This window comes from Zingiber officinale, chromosome 6B, assembly GCF_018446385.1.
Source record: "Zingiber officinale cultivar Zhangliang chromosome 6B, Zo_v1.1, whole genome shotgun sequence".
Taxonomy (NCBI): domain Eukaryota; kingdom Viridiplantae; phylum Streptophyta; class Magnoliopsida; order Zingiberales; family Zingiberaceae; genus Zingiber; species Zingiber officinale.
Window position 1 is genome coordinate 69,367,305 of NC_055996.1, and position 14,082 is coordinate 69,381,386.

The following is a 14,082-nucleotide window of genomic DNA, read 5'->3' on the forward strand; positions in this document are numbered from 1 at the left end:
AGAGATCTCCTACTGAATAATTTATTTAATATCAAAATGCTTCCTGGAGAAATTGCCACCCAACTACACACACGACTCAAAGGCATTCCCAACGGCCTCCACCTAATCGGATATCACTTGAAAAATCGTGACACGATAAGGTATGCCTCGATGCCTTCCCTCGAAACACTTTGTGGGCATCGATAGTAGATGCTTACAAAGTTTCTATGGATCTTTCAATTCTTAAGTTAGACAAACTCTTTTGTGAATTAGAATTGTATGAACAATCTGTTGGATATTGGGGCCTTAAATGGACCAAAACGATTTAGAGGAAGGAAGCCATCAATTGTTGAAAGTCGTAATTGACTTCAAAATTGAAATCTACGATTCGCGTAGATAGATGTAGACTATTAATTTGCTCAAAACCGATTAAGGGTGAATGAGAAATTAATGTTTAAAGTCAGCACAAAATAACATTTATTATTCATTAATAAAGTGAATGGGAGAATAGTCCCACATCGGAAATTCTCGATGTGTATTCTCTACTTATTAATGAAGATGTGTTAATGGAGTTAACACAAAAATAAAAAGGACAGGTGACCCCTTAGCCCAGGGCGAGCAGGTGCTCGCACCTGTGAGCCCGCCACCCGCCACGTGCGGAGGTTCCACTGTACAAAAATTTTGTACAAAGGTCTGAACCTTTTCCTAGCTACCATGTGTTCTTTTAAATTAAATTTTGGATCGCCTGCGGAACTTAACACGTTTGATCCAAAACTTAATCTATTTGTTCTTTTAGGTTTTGACTTGGATCTCCTGCGAAACTTAACACGTTCGACCCAAATCACCTTAAGTTATTAATTCCATTAAATATTAATTTCCATAATTGGTTCCCAGTACTGACGTGGCGAGGCACACGGCCTTCTTGGATATGGGAGCAACCACCACCGACTAGACAAAACCTTTTATAGAAATCTAATATTTAATTTTCTAAAATAACTTTAGGTTAACCAAAAAGAACAATCAAATCACAAGGAAAAGAAAAAACAAAAGAACACAACATCGAAAAACATATTCGAAATTCTAGAACGTAAGCCTCTTGTATTTGGTATTATTTCCATAAATAACTAGCATGATGCGGAAAGAAAAATTACTAGTTATACCTTGTAGAAAAACCTCTTGATCTTCTATCGTATTCCTCTTCTAACCTCGGACGTTGTGTGGGCAACGATCTTCCGAGATGAGAAATCACCAACCACCTTCTTCTCCTCCTAGCTAGGTTCGGCCACAAAGAAAGAAGCTTCACCAAGGAAGAAAATCAAAACACTAACCAAGCTCCAAGAGATGCTAGCTTCCTCTCCTTCTTCTTCTTCTTCTCCAAGTAGTATCCGGCCACCACAAGAGCTCCAAGCCTTTGAGAGAGGTTCGGCCACCACAAGAGGAAGAGAGGGAGATGATGATGATGGCCGGCCACACCAAGGAACAAAAGAGGGAGAGAAAATAATAGAGGTTGTGTCTCATGAAGGCACCCCTACCCCTTCTTTTATATTCCTTGGCCTAGGCAAATTAGGAAATTTAATTACAATAAAATTTCCTTAATTTCCTTGACATGATTTAATTGAGAAAAATAAAATAAAATTTCCCAAATCAAACTCCAATGGCCGGCCACATCAATGAAGGAAAAAATTAGACAAGTTTTAATCAACAATTAAAACTTCCTAATTTGTTTCCGGAAATTTTAAAAATAAAATTTCTCTTTAAAAATCTCTTCATGGTTGATAAAAGGAAATTTCTATAATTTTAATTTTATCAACATGTGGATAATTTTAAAGAGAAAATAAAATATCTCACCAATCTACAAATAAGGAAAGAGATCTAATCTCTTTCTTTAATCTTTTGTAGATCTTTTACAAGAGAGATATTTTAATTTTAATTCTCTTTAATAAATTATTTCTTCCACATAATAAAAATTAAAATTAAAATCCCTTTTTAATTTAATTTGGCCGGCCCCCACTAGCTTGGGTTCAAGCTAGGGCCGGCCACCCAATTTTAATTTATGCTCCAGGTGACATTGCAGTGCCTACGTGGCACTCGGGTGACGTGTCAGGCTCGTACCTGATGTGGCAGTACCTACGCGGCATCCTCGTGGGCAAAGGGAGATGACTGAACAGTTGACTTAGGGAATGGATGGCTACCGTTGATCAACATATGTATGATGGATCGCTTGTGATGCGATCTAGAGCGTTAGATCGCAAAGACTAACGATCTGACGGCCTGGGATGAGACTTGATCTGAAGCATCGAATCAATGGATCCAGATCCGATGGCCGATGACAATAAGCGGATCTGAGGGTCACAACTCCTCAGATCTGATGGATGAGATTGAAGTGGGCTTGTTGAAGGGTTACAACCCTTCAGAATAGATGATCTAGATCGATCCAGCCCATGGAACACATCCACTCACCCAAAGGACACTCAACCTCTTCTTACAGTATAAATAGAACCCTCCAGATGATGGAATACTCACTCAATCCTCTCTTCTCTTCCTCAAGCATTCATCTCATCTTGTGCATACAAGAGTCCAAGAAGTCTACTAAAAGGTTCGCTGGTCTCGGAAGTCGGAGTGCTACGATTCCGAGACGTTCGTCGTTGTATCTTGGGAACGAATTGCAACAATCCGTTAAGCACCGTAGCGGAGCAATATCGTTTACGGAGATAGTGTCGAACACTAGCCTCGACGATCAGTTTGCATACTCCAGAAGCTACCCGGGGGTCAACAGTCGTAAACGATATTGCCTGCAAACTGATATGGCTAGTACCGACCGTCGTTCCGACCGCTATTCCGCACGGAGAAAAGCCGGAGAAATTCACCGGAACCGACTTCAAAAGATGGCAGCAGAAGATGTTGTTTTATCTAACAACGCTAAACCTTGTACGGTTTTTGCACGAAGACACGCCAGCCGCTACGGAAGGTAGTAAGGCTGCTAGCGATGCGTGGTCTTATGGAGATTTTCTGTGCCGCAATTATATACTCAACGCCTTGGACAACACGTTATATAACGTATATTGTTCTCTGGAGACGGCGAAATCTTTGTGGGAATCCCTTGAGAAGAAATACAAGACCGAAAATGCTGGATTGAAGAAATTCATCGTCGGTCGGTTTCTGGATTTCAAGATGGTGGACTCAAAAAGCGTCTCATCTCAAGTCCAAGATATGCAATTAATATTGCATGATCTGGACGCCGAAGGCATGAAGCTGAACGAGACATTCGCAGTTGCTGCGGTAATTGAGAAGCTCCCTCCGTCATGGAAGGATTTCAAGAATTACCTAAAGCACAAGCAAAAGGAGATAGGGCTGCAAGACCTGATCCTGAGGCTACGAATAGAGGAGGATAATCGAAAGTTATCCGACTCCAGAGGAACCAAGCGGACTATAGACGAAATGTCCAACCTGGTCGAGCCGAACGCTAAAAAGCCGAAGCAGTTCAAAAAGAAGGCTCAAGCAAAGAAGTTCAAAGGCTCCTGCTACAACTGTGGAAAGGCAGGACACCTGTCCAAGGACTGCAGACGCCCAAAGAAGCCAACCAAGGGGTCAAAGGATGCTACGAATCATGTCGCAACCTCTCTTGAGGACTTGGATCTCACTGCGGTTGTATTTGAAGCCAACTTGGTGGATACCAACCCGAAGCAGTGGTTCATTGATACTGGAGCAACTCGTCATATCTGTTCCGATAAAGCGATGTTCTCCAAGTATACTCCGATAAATGGCAGGAAGCTCTATATGGGTAATTCCACGATGTCGCCAATTGTTGGACTCGGAAAGGTTGTTCTGAAGATGACGTCCGGAAAGGAGCTAACACTCATTGATGTACTCCATGTTCCCGACATCAGTAAGAACCTAGTTTCTGGAGCGGCATTGGTCAAGGCCGGATTTAGGCTAGTGTTCCAGTCAGACAACTTTGTACTTACGAAGAATGGTGTCTTCGTAGGAAAGGGGTACCTAGAAAAGGGTCTATTCAAAATGGTTGTAATGTATGTACTCCGAAATTTTGATGGTAATAAAATAAATGCTTCCAGCTATGTTGTTGAGTGTTTTAATTTATGGCATGATCGACTCGGACATGTGAATAATAATACTCTCAAACGTCTCGTCAAATTAAATTTATTACCAAACGTCAATGTTGACGGAACACACAAATGTGAAGTGTGCGTGGAAGCGAAAATGACGAAACTACCTTTTCATTCGGTGGAAAGGACAACAACTCCTCTAAAGTTAATACATAGTGATCTATGTGACTTGAAATTTGTGCAAACTAGAGGAGGTAAAAAATATTTTATTACTTTTATCGATGACTGCACAAAGTTCTGTTATGTCTTTCTTTTAAGAAGTAAAGACGAAGCCCTAGAGGCGTTCAGAACCTATAAAACAGAAGTTGAAAACCAACTTAACAAACGAATTAAAATAATTCGAAGCGATAGAGGTGAAGAATATGGTGCACCGTTTGATGAATTTTGTACAGAATCTGGCATTATCTATCAAACAACGGTGCCTTACTCACCTCAATCAAACGGTGTTGCCGAACGTAAAAATCGGACACTAAAAGAAATGATGAATGCCTTGTTGATAAATTCAGGCTTACCTCAAAACTTGTGGGGGGAAGCAATATTATCGTCAAATCACATTCTCAACAGAATCCCTCATAAGAAAAATGATAAAACTCCATATGAACTATGGAAAGGCCGCGAGCCATCGTACAAATACCTGAAAGTGTGGGGGTGCTTGGCAAAGGTCGAAGTACCTAAACCAAAGCAAGTAAAGATCGGACCTAAAACGTTCGATGCGATATTTGTCGGATATGCCCATAATAGTAGTGCATATCGTTTCCTAGTTCACAAATCAGACATTCCTGATATACATGTGGGAACAACCATAGAATCTCGGAATGCGATATTCTTTGAAAACGTATTCCCAAATAAAAAGGGAAACGTTGAAAGTGATAACAACGGAAGTTCAAACAAAAATGACGTTACCGAACTTAGCTGTTATAAAAGGACTATTGACGATCAAAGTGAAGAGCCACGTCGTAGCAAACGGGCTAGAGTTGAGAAATCGTTCGGGCCAGATTTCATGACTTTCATGTCAGAAATGGAACCAAGAACATTAAGTGAAGCTCTCTCTAGACCCGATGCTCCAATGTGGAAAGAAGCTGTCAATAGTGAAATTGAGTCTATCATGAATAATCATACTTGGGAATTAGTAGACCTTCCTTCTGGTAATAAACCATTAGGTTGTAAGTGGATACTAAAACGTATGTATAAAGCTGATGGATCAATTGACAAGTATAAGGCCAGACTTGTAGCCAAGGGGTACAAGCAAGAGGAAGGCCTTAATTACTTCGATACATACTCACCGGTGACAAGGATTACGTCCATACGAGTGCTAATAGCCATTGCAGCACTGTATGACCTTGAAATACATCAAATGGATGTTAAGACTGCGTTCTTAAATGGTGAGTTGGAAGAAAAAATTTATATGGAGCAACCCGAAGGGTTCATGGCTCCTAGAAATGAGAAAAAGGTGTGTCGACTTGTTAAGTCATTGTACGGACTTAAGCAAGCGCCTAAATAATGGCACGAAAAATTTGACAAAGTAATGCTGTCAAACGAATTCAGAATAAATGAATGTGACAAATGCATTTATGTCAAAAATACACCTGAAGGCTATGTAATTGTCTGTCTATACGTAGACGATATGCTAATAATGGGCAGTAATCATGATGTAATCATGACTACAAAGAAAATGTTGACCAGAAATTTTGATATGAAAGATATGGGTCAAGCAGATGTTATATTGGGAATTAAAATTCTCAGGACATCAGAAGGGATAGTTTTAACACAATCCCATTATGTAGAATCTGTATTGAAAAAATTCAATGCGTACGATCTCTCTTCAGTGAAAACACCTATGGATCTAAGTCAACACTTAGCGAAAAACCATGGTGAGACCATATCGCAGTTGGAATATTCTCGGATAATAGGCAGTTTGATGTATCTCACAAACTGCACACGTCCGGATATTGCCTGTACGGTCAACAAACTGAGTCGTTTTACGAGTAATCCAAACGACACCCATTGGAAAACATTGATGCGAGTTCTCAGATATTTGAAATATACTATGAACTATGGATTACATTATGGAAAATATCCCGCTGTGTTGGAAGGATATTGTGATGCTAATTGGATATCAGATACAAAGACTCCAAATCCACTAGTGGATATATATTCACGATCGGTGGGGGAGCAGTATCTTGGAAATCCACTAAGCAGACTTGCATTGCTCGGTCAACTATGGAATCCGAGTTTATAGCACTAGACAAAGCAGCTGAGGAAGCCGAATGGCTGCGGAATTTCTTGGAAGATATTCCTAGCTGGGTGAAACCTGTGCCTGCCGTACTAATCCACTGTGATAGTCAATCGGCGATTGGAAGGGCACAGAGTAATATGTATAATGGGAAGTCACGACATATACGTCGTAGACATAATACCATTAGGCAGTTGATCTCGAATGGAGTGATTGCAATCGACTATGTAAGTCCAAAGATAATTTGGCAGATCCTCTAACGAAGGGGTTGAGTCGAGATCAAGTATACTGCTCATCAAGAGGAATGGGATTAAAAATCTACAACTAAAAATGACTGTAGCGGTAACCCAACCTTGTTGACTGGAGATCCCAAGATCTTGGTTCAATGGGACAACGAAGTTCTGAGTTGTGGTCCAGCACATTAGATATGTTTATCTCTAATCCCAATCCTAGGATGAATTTGTGCTGTCCTACCTCATGTAGTGAGGTTAAGCTTATGCTTTTAGTGACTTCTATACCTGATAAGGTGAAGTATGGTAGGATACTCTTGATAGAAGTGTCACCTATGTGAGTGTGAAGACAGACCGCTTCAATGAAACACTCATGAATCCAAGATGGTATCCATGGCCGAAACGGAACCAACCATGAGAACCTAAAGTAGGTGAGATAGATCTCTGTGTGGGTGTTATTGTCTAAGTATACACCAACAGCTGAGCAGTTCAAGACATCATGTTCACTGCGCAGCCTAGTATACTCGATAGCATTTCACTATGGAATGTTCAAAGCCACAAGCTACCTCTCCCGATGCAGTGACTTATCGATTGGACTCTTGTAAAATGTCAGCATGCATACACGCATTGCATTAATTTCCATTCATGTGGGGGATCGTTGGATATTGGGGCCTTAAATGGACCAAAACGATTTAGAGGAAGGAAGCCATCAATTGTTGAAAGTCGTAATTGACTTTAAAGTCAGCACAAAATAACATTTATTATTCATTAATAAAGTGAATGGGAGAATAGTCCCACATCGGAAATTCTCGATGTGTATTCCCTAATTATTAATGAAGATGTGTTAATGGAGTTAACACAAAAATAAAAAGGACAGGTGACCCCTTAGCCCAGGGCGAGCAGGTGCTCGCACCTGTGAGCCCGCCACCCGCCACGTGCACACGTGCGCAATGGGCGCTTTGTAGGCGCACTTTGTAGGATGCCTACGCGGCATCCTCGTGGGCAAAGGGAGATGACAGGACAGTTGACTTAGGGAATGGATGGCTACCGTTGATCAACATAGGTATGATGGATCGCTTGTGATGCGATCTAGAGCGTTAGATCGCAAAGACTAACGATCTGACGGCCTGGGATGAGACTTGATCTGAAGCATCGAATCAATGGATCCAGATCCGATGGCCGATGACAATAGGCGGATCTGAGGGTCACAACTCCTCAGATCTGATGGATGAGATTGAAGTGGGCTTGGTGAAGGGTTACAACCCTTCAGAATAGATGATCTAGATCGATCCAGCCCAAGGAACACATCCACTCACCCAAAGGACACTCAACCTCTTCTTACAGTATAAATAGAACCCTTCAGATGATGGAATACTCACTCAATCCTCTCTTCTCTTCCTCAAGCATTCATCTCATCTTGTGCATACAAGAGTCCAAGAAGTCTACTAAAAGGTTCGCTAGTCTCGGAAGTCGGAGTGCTACGATTCCGAGACGTTCGTCGTTGTATCTTGGGAACGAATTGCAACAATCCGTTAAGCACCGTAGCGGAGCAATATCGTTTACGGAGATAGTGTCGAACACTAGCCTCGACGATCAGTTTGCATACTCCAGAAGCTACCCGGGGGTCAACACAATCTTACTTAAGTCAAGTTAAGAAAGGAATTACTTTGTATGTAGGAACAAGCAAGGAGACAAAATCAAGAACTAAAAGTGAACCCAAAAGTGAGTCAGACTCAGACTCAATAAATGAAGAAGAACTGGTGAATATGGTTCGAAGAAAGTTCACCAAAAGGAATTTCAAAAGAAGCATGAAGAAAGCACCAATCATCCAGAACGAAAATAAATCAAAAGTATCTTGCTATGGATGCAATAAGGGGTCACTACATACACGAGTGCCCAAATCAGAAGGAGAAGCCAAAATCCACAATAAGAAAGAAAGCTTTTCAAGCGACTTGAGACGAATCATCTTCCGAGGAATCCGACGCAGAAGAACCAAAGAACACGAGTCATCTTACTTTTAAGGCAAGAAATGAAAAATTAGAGTTCGAGGTAGAGTACAAGTCTGAATCAGACACTGAGTCCGAGAGAAGCCACGGATCCATATCCATTTTTAATGTCATGATATGGTAACTTTTTCTTCCAAGTCAAATTTACTTAAAATTGTAAAATGTTTATTTAAAAAATTAACCAAGTCTGAGGAACAAAATAACTTATTACTTAAGGAAATGGATCACCTTAAGAAGAAAGTTAGCTTGAGTCACTCGACTAACTAAGTTCAAGTTGTAACTTCAACTCAAGTTTCAAATCTTGAGGAAGAAAATTTCAACTTGAAAGGTCAAGTGGAATGACTCAAGAAAATGTTGGAAAAGTTTGATTTGGGATCCAAGTGTCTAAATATGATACTTGGATCACAACAAGCCGTGTATAACAGATCTAGACTCAAGTACAAACCAAACGCAACCAACAAATCATATCTATTTTTACTTAGTCAAAACATTAGAAAATAAGTCCAAGCATGGGTACCTAAGTCATGTTTAACTAAACTGATTGAACTGAATCAATATTTGGTTCTCAAGAGTCAGATCCATCTCCTAGATAAACCATATCTAAGCTATGACTCAAGGGGAGCAAATAGAAAAACTATTCACCCTACTTGATTGATTGATTATGCATGCTTAGACTTAGATTTATTTTTCTACTTATATTAGAATGGTTAGAAACAAAAAGGTTTACCAAACCCTAACAACATAGCATCGGAATGAATTGAGATGATAGTACGTCAAGGAAACTCTATCGAAGTCATGTCTAGGCTGAATCATATATGTTCTACTTGGTGCACTAGACTTAGTGGATCTGGCCAAAGCTACCCTAGTCAAACATGAGATAGTTAGACCAAAATCTTGTATTAAGTTTTTTAGGAGAGTCATTTTTGGGAAGTTATCTTAGATGTGATTACTCTAATGATGCCCGATATGACTCACCATAGTTTAGAGACTTACCTTATAAACTCTTTCTTGATGAACTCAAAGCTAAGTTTGAATCTAATATGGGTCAAATAACCTTTAAAAAAATCTTAATAATTCAAACTAATTAAGAAAACAAAATAATTAAATCAACAATTAAATCTAAATAAATTATAAGTTAACTACTCTAATAAATTAATAAACTAACATTGAATTAATCTTAATCAATTAATTATTGCCTTAACTAGTTAATAAAATTGAACTCTAATCAATCCTAATATTAAAGTAACAGTTAAATAATTAAAATAAATTAAACTTAAAATTGTTAAAATTTAAACAAAATTTTGTAACTAAACCCTAAAACAAGATAAACTAATACTAAATTAATATTAACAATTTATAATTCACCTTAATTAATTAGTTTCGAAAATAATAAATCAATTATTTTAATCTTTAACTAATTAATAATTTATCTTAATTAATCAATAACTTTAATTGAACTTTAGTTAACTTTAAATTATTTTAATGAATCTTAATTGACACAAGTAGCAGTCAATTGGTATAATGTCATTGGATCGATGATGCACATAACCCCCATGACTGGCTTGATGTGTTTCCATACCAGATTGCCCACCTGAAAAACATCTAGGGGTAACCCTTCTATTATAATTTTATCTCATCCTTTAGCGATATGATATAAGTCTAGTTGTCGCCTTATCCCACACTTCTTCTATCAAGTTAAGTTCTATAAGACGTCAGTTAGCATTATCCTCATCATATAAGCATCTTCGATCAGATTCCATGTTAATTTCGACCAGGACCACTGCTTCACCACCGTAAACCAAGTGGAAAGGAATTATGCTTGTCAATTCTCGAGAGTTGTACGATATGCCCATAATACACTGGGTAATTCATCCACCCAACTACCGCTAACATGATCTAATTTAGTCGTAAGCCCTCTGATAATTTCTCTGTTTATTACTTCAGCCTGACTGTTGCCCTGTGGATAAGCCACAGAAGTGAAGGCCTGCGTGTTACCATATCCCAAACACCATTCTCAAATCCTTCTGCCTTGGAACTGTCTTCCATTATCAAAAACCAGCTTATGTGGAATGCCAAATCTATAAATAATATATTGTCATAAGAATTTAATAACCATTTGCTTGGTTATTTTGGCTAAGGGCTCGGCCTCCACCCATTTTGAAAAATAATCTACTGTCACCAGTAAAAATCTCTTTTTGAGCAGGTGCTAAGGGAAAAGATCCTACTATGTTCATACCTCATTGATTGAACGGGCAAGAAACAATAGAGGTTTTAAGCAATTCGGTGGGGTGATGTGGGATGTTATGGCGCTTTTGAAAGGATAAATAGGTCCTTACTAATTGAGCTGCATCAGTCTATAAAGTAGGCCAAAAATACCATGTCAATAATACTTTTAGAGTGAGAAATTGACCCCTGCATGACTCCCGCAAGAACCCTGATGTATTTCCTGTAAAATATATGCTCCATGACTATTGGAGACACGCCCGTTACTTCTTTGGGCATCCAGGCAAACACATCACTGTTATGTGTTAGACATTCCACCAGCTTGGCCTTAAGCTCAGGAGCTAGGTAGGCTGCTTTCTGAGTGGTGGCTTCTAGCTGACCGGCTTGAATTTATATTTCTTCTTTTTCTTTATATACCAGGATGGGCGACTTCTCTTGAATAGTATTGACTTCCATCCTTTTGAATTTTTCGGGCAACATTGGACTTTGTCTTAATTATCTCAACGTAGCATTTGCATGCTACTAACTGATCACCTTTGACTTCCCCCACTTGGTCATCCATGGAGAATTTTGTTTTCTAGTAGAAGGTTGAGATGATCGCCCGAAATTCATTTAGGGTCAGTCGGCCCAAAATGATGTTATAAGCGAAGGGCGCATCCACAACTATAAAGATTGATTAGCGCGTTCTCATCAGGGTGCCTCCCCTAAAGATATGGTCAACTTTATTTGGTCGAGCGATTGAACCTCATTACCTGTGAACCCATACAAAGGGATCACCATGGGTTGAAACTCGCTCGAGTCTATTTGCAATTGTTCGAATGTTTGTTTGAAGATAATGATAACTGAGCTACCTGTATCAATAAAAATATGATAAATATTATAATTCGTTATAACAACCTTGATTATTAATGCATCATCATGGGGTATTTCCACCTCTTCTAGATCCTTGGGTCTGAAGTTGATTTCGGACCCAGCTGTCGGCTCTGCACTACATCCAACTGCATGGATTTTCAAACAACGAGCGTGTAACTTCCTCGCTCGGTTGGAATCACCATCGGTCGATCCTCCAGTTATCATGCTAATATTACCTCGGGCATCATTACTGCGGTTTTTCTCTTGCCGCGCTGAGGGCTGTTCCTGCTGAACTCAGGCCGACGTTTGAACTTGTTCAGCCTGGGGCTGAAGTGCTCCCTGTTGTTGCTCGGCCGCTTGGTACTCAATCCTGAGTGGACTGTTTTATCGCTGATACAGTCGATGATTTGGAGTTGGAGAATGCCAACGATATCTGGGGTTGTTGTTTCATTGATTTAGCAAAGTGTAACAATCCTTAGTGTTATGAGTGGGCGTTCAATGGTATGTGCACCACCTTCATGGAGCTCCTAAGGAGCTTCCACATACTTCATGGCATGAGGTCGTGGTTCTTGATGACGAATTTGAGGACCCGCCCAAGGTGCTCTTGGTGGGGGAGTAGGTTGCATTGGGCAATCAACTGCTAGGATAGAGACAAGTGTGGTGACTTCCTTCTTCCGGATAGCTTGTGCTTCTTCAACATTTATGAACTCTGTTGCCCGGTTGAGTAGAAGGTCAAAATTCTTCGGAGGTCTTCTGGCTAGATAGTGAAAGAAATCGTTATTGGTGAGTCCTTAAGAAAAGGCATTCACCAAAATCTTCATGGAGGCGGTGGGGATGTCCATAACCACCTGATTGAACCTTTTAGTGTAGCCTCATAGTGTCTCTTTGAGCCCCTGTTTGAGTGAAAAGAAGTTCTAAGGGATTTTGTGATACCGCCGATTGCTAGAGAAGTGCTGAAGAAAGATCTTGCAAAAATATTTGAAACAGCGAATGAAGTTGTCTAGCAGTCGTTTAAACCATCGTTGAGTCGCCCCGTCGAATGTGATGAGGAACATTTGGCATTTCACACCATCCGTAAATTGCTGAAGAAGAGTGGCATTCTCAAATTTGAGGAGATGATCTTCCGGGTCGGTTGTTCCCGAATACTCTCCTATATTCAGATTTTGATAATGCTTTGGCAATAGATCCTCCAATACCTACTGAGAGAATAGGGTGACAATTCGCTCAGGAGAGCTATCACTGGTTATGGCTTTTCATTTGCGCCTGTCTGAAGGCTAAGGAGATGGCACGCTGGCTCCAGTGGCTGATTCGTTGACTGACAGAAAACCTTTCTCTCTCGAAAGAAGCTTTCCTCGGACCCTGCTCATAATCCAACAATCCAACAAGACGTTCATGACCAAAAACCAAGGAAGAGGTCCCTGGCAAGGCCCTTTGACGCTCAAGTCAGTATGGCACCAGATGAAGAAATCAAGAACAGTAGAGAAAGTGCTTGCATGAGAATAAAGCTCAAATGATGCTTTTTTCGTACCTTGTCAACAAAGAGGACCTCCCTTTATATATCATCTTTCATAACCTTTGTGACCAGGAGGTAGCCCAAGTTGTCAGAGTTTATTAGGTGATGAAAACGGGACAATGTGAAATAATTATAGAGGAATCTTTCATCTATCTATTAATGTACCTCTTTTGTCGTTTATACTCCACGTCATTATTGACGTGGTTAAAAGAAGATGATGTCATGATTAGCTGGTTTATGAGAGGCATAATAACCTTCGAAAAAGACTTCAAAGGAATATTCTCCGACAAGTTATGGTAAGCTATTATAATGTTGTCAGAAGTTGTCTGCTGAGTATATCTCGACCTATTTCTGAGGCCGACCTTATTTATGTCTGCCTTTGTATTAATTTGCTTGGTCGTGTATTAAACACAGTAAAAATTTGTTCAGAGATTGATATGGTGCCCAAAGTATGTCGAGAATCCATTTAAGAAGTCATATGATTAATTGTATATTAAAGCAACATTTAAGAGATAATATGATATCAGCTAACCTTAAATTCGGCCAACCTCTGCTCGGCCATCCATTCATGTGAAGCCTCCAGTGGATAGGTGCCTTTAAGCCCAGTCGGCCTTTCCTCGCCCGAGCGTATATTGAGAATTTTATGAGATTGAATGTCTTTGAGGTTGGTCGGCCTTTACCCGGTAGGGCGAAGACAAAGGAACATAGGTTTGACTAACCTTTATCCAGTTGATCATATATTAAGAGTTTTATGAGGCTAAGGGAGCTAAGCCTAGCTGACCTTTCTCCGCCCGAACGTGTATTGAGAACTTTATGAGACTAAGGGTGCTAAGCCGGCCTTTGCCTAACCGGGCGCACACAGAAAGTCTTATGCTCAACTGGCCTTTATCTGGTCGATTGTATATTAAGAGCTTTACAAGGC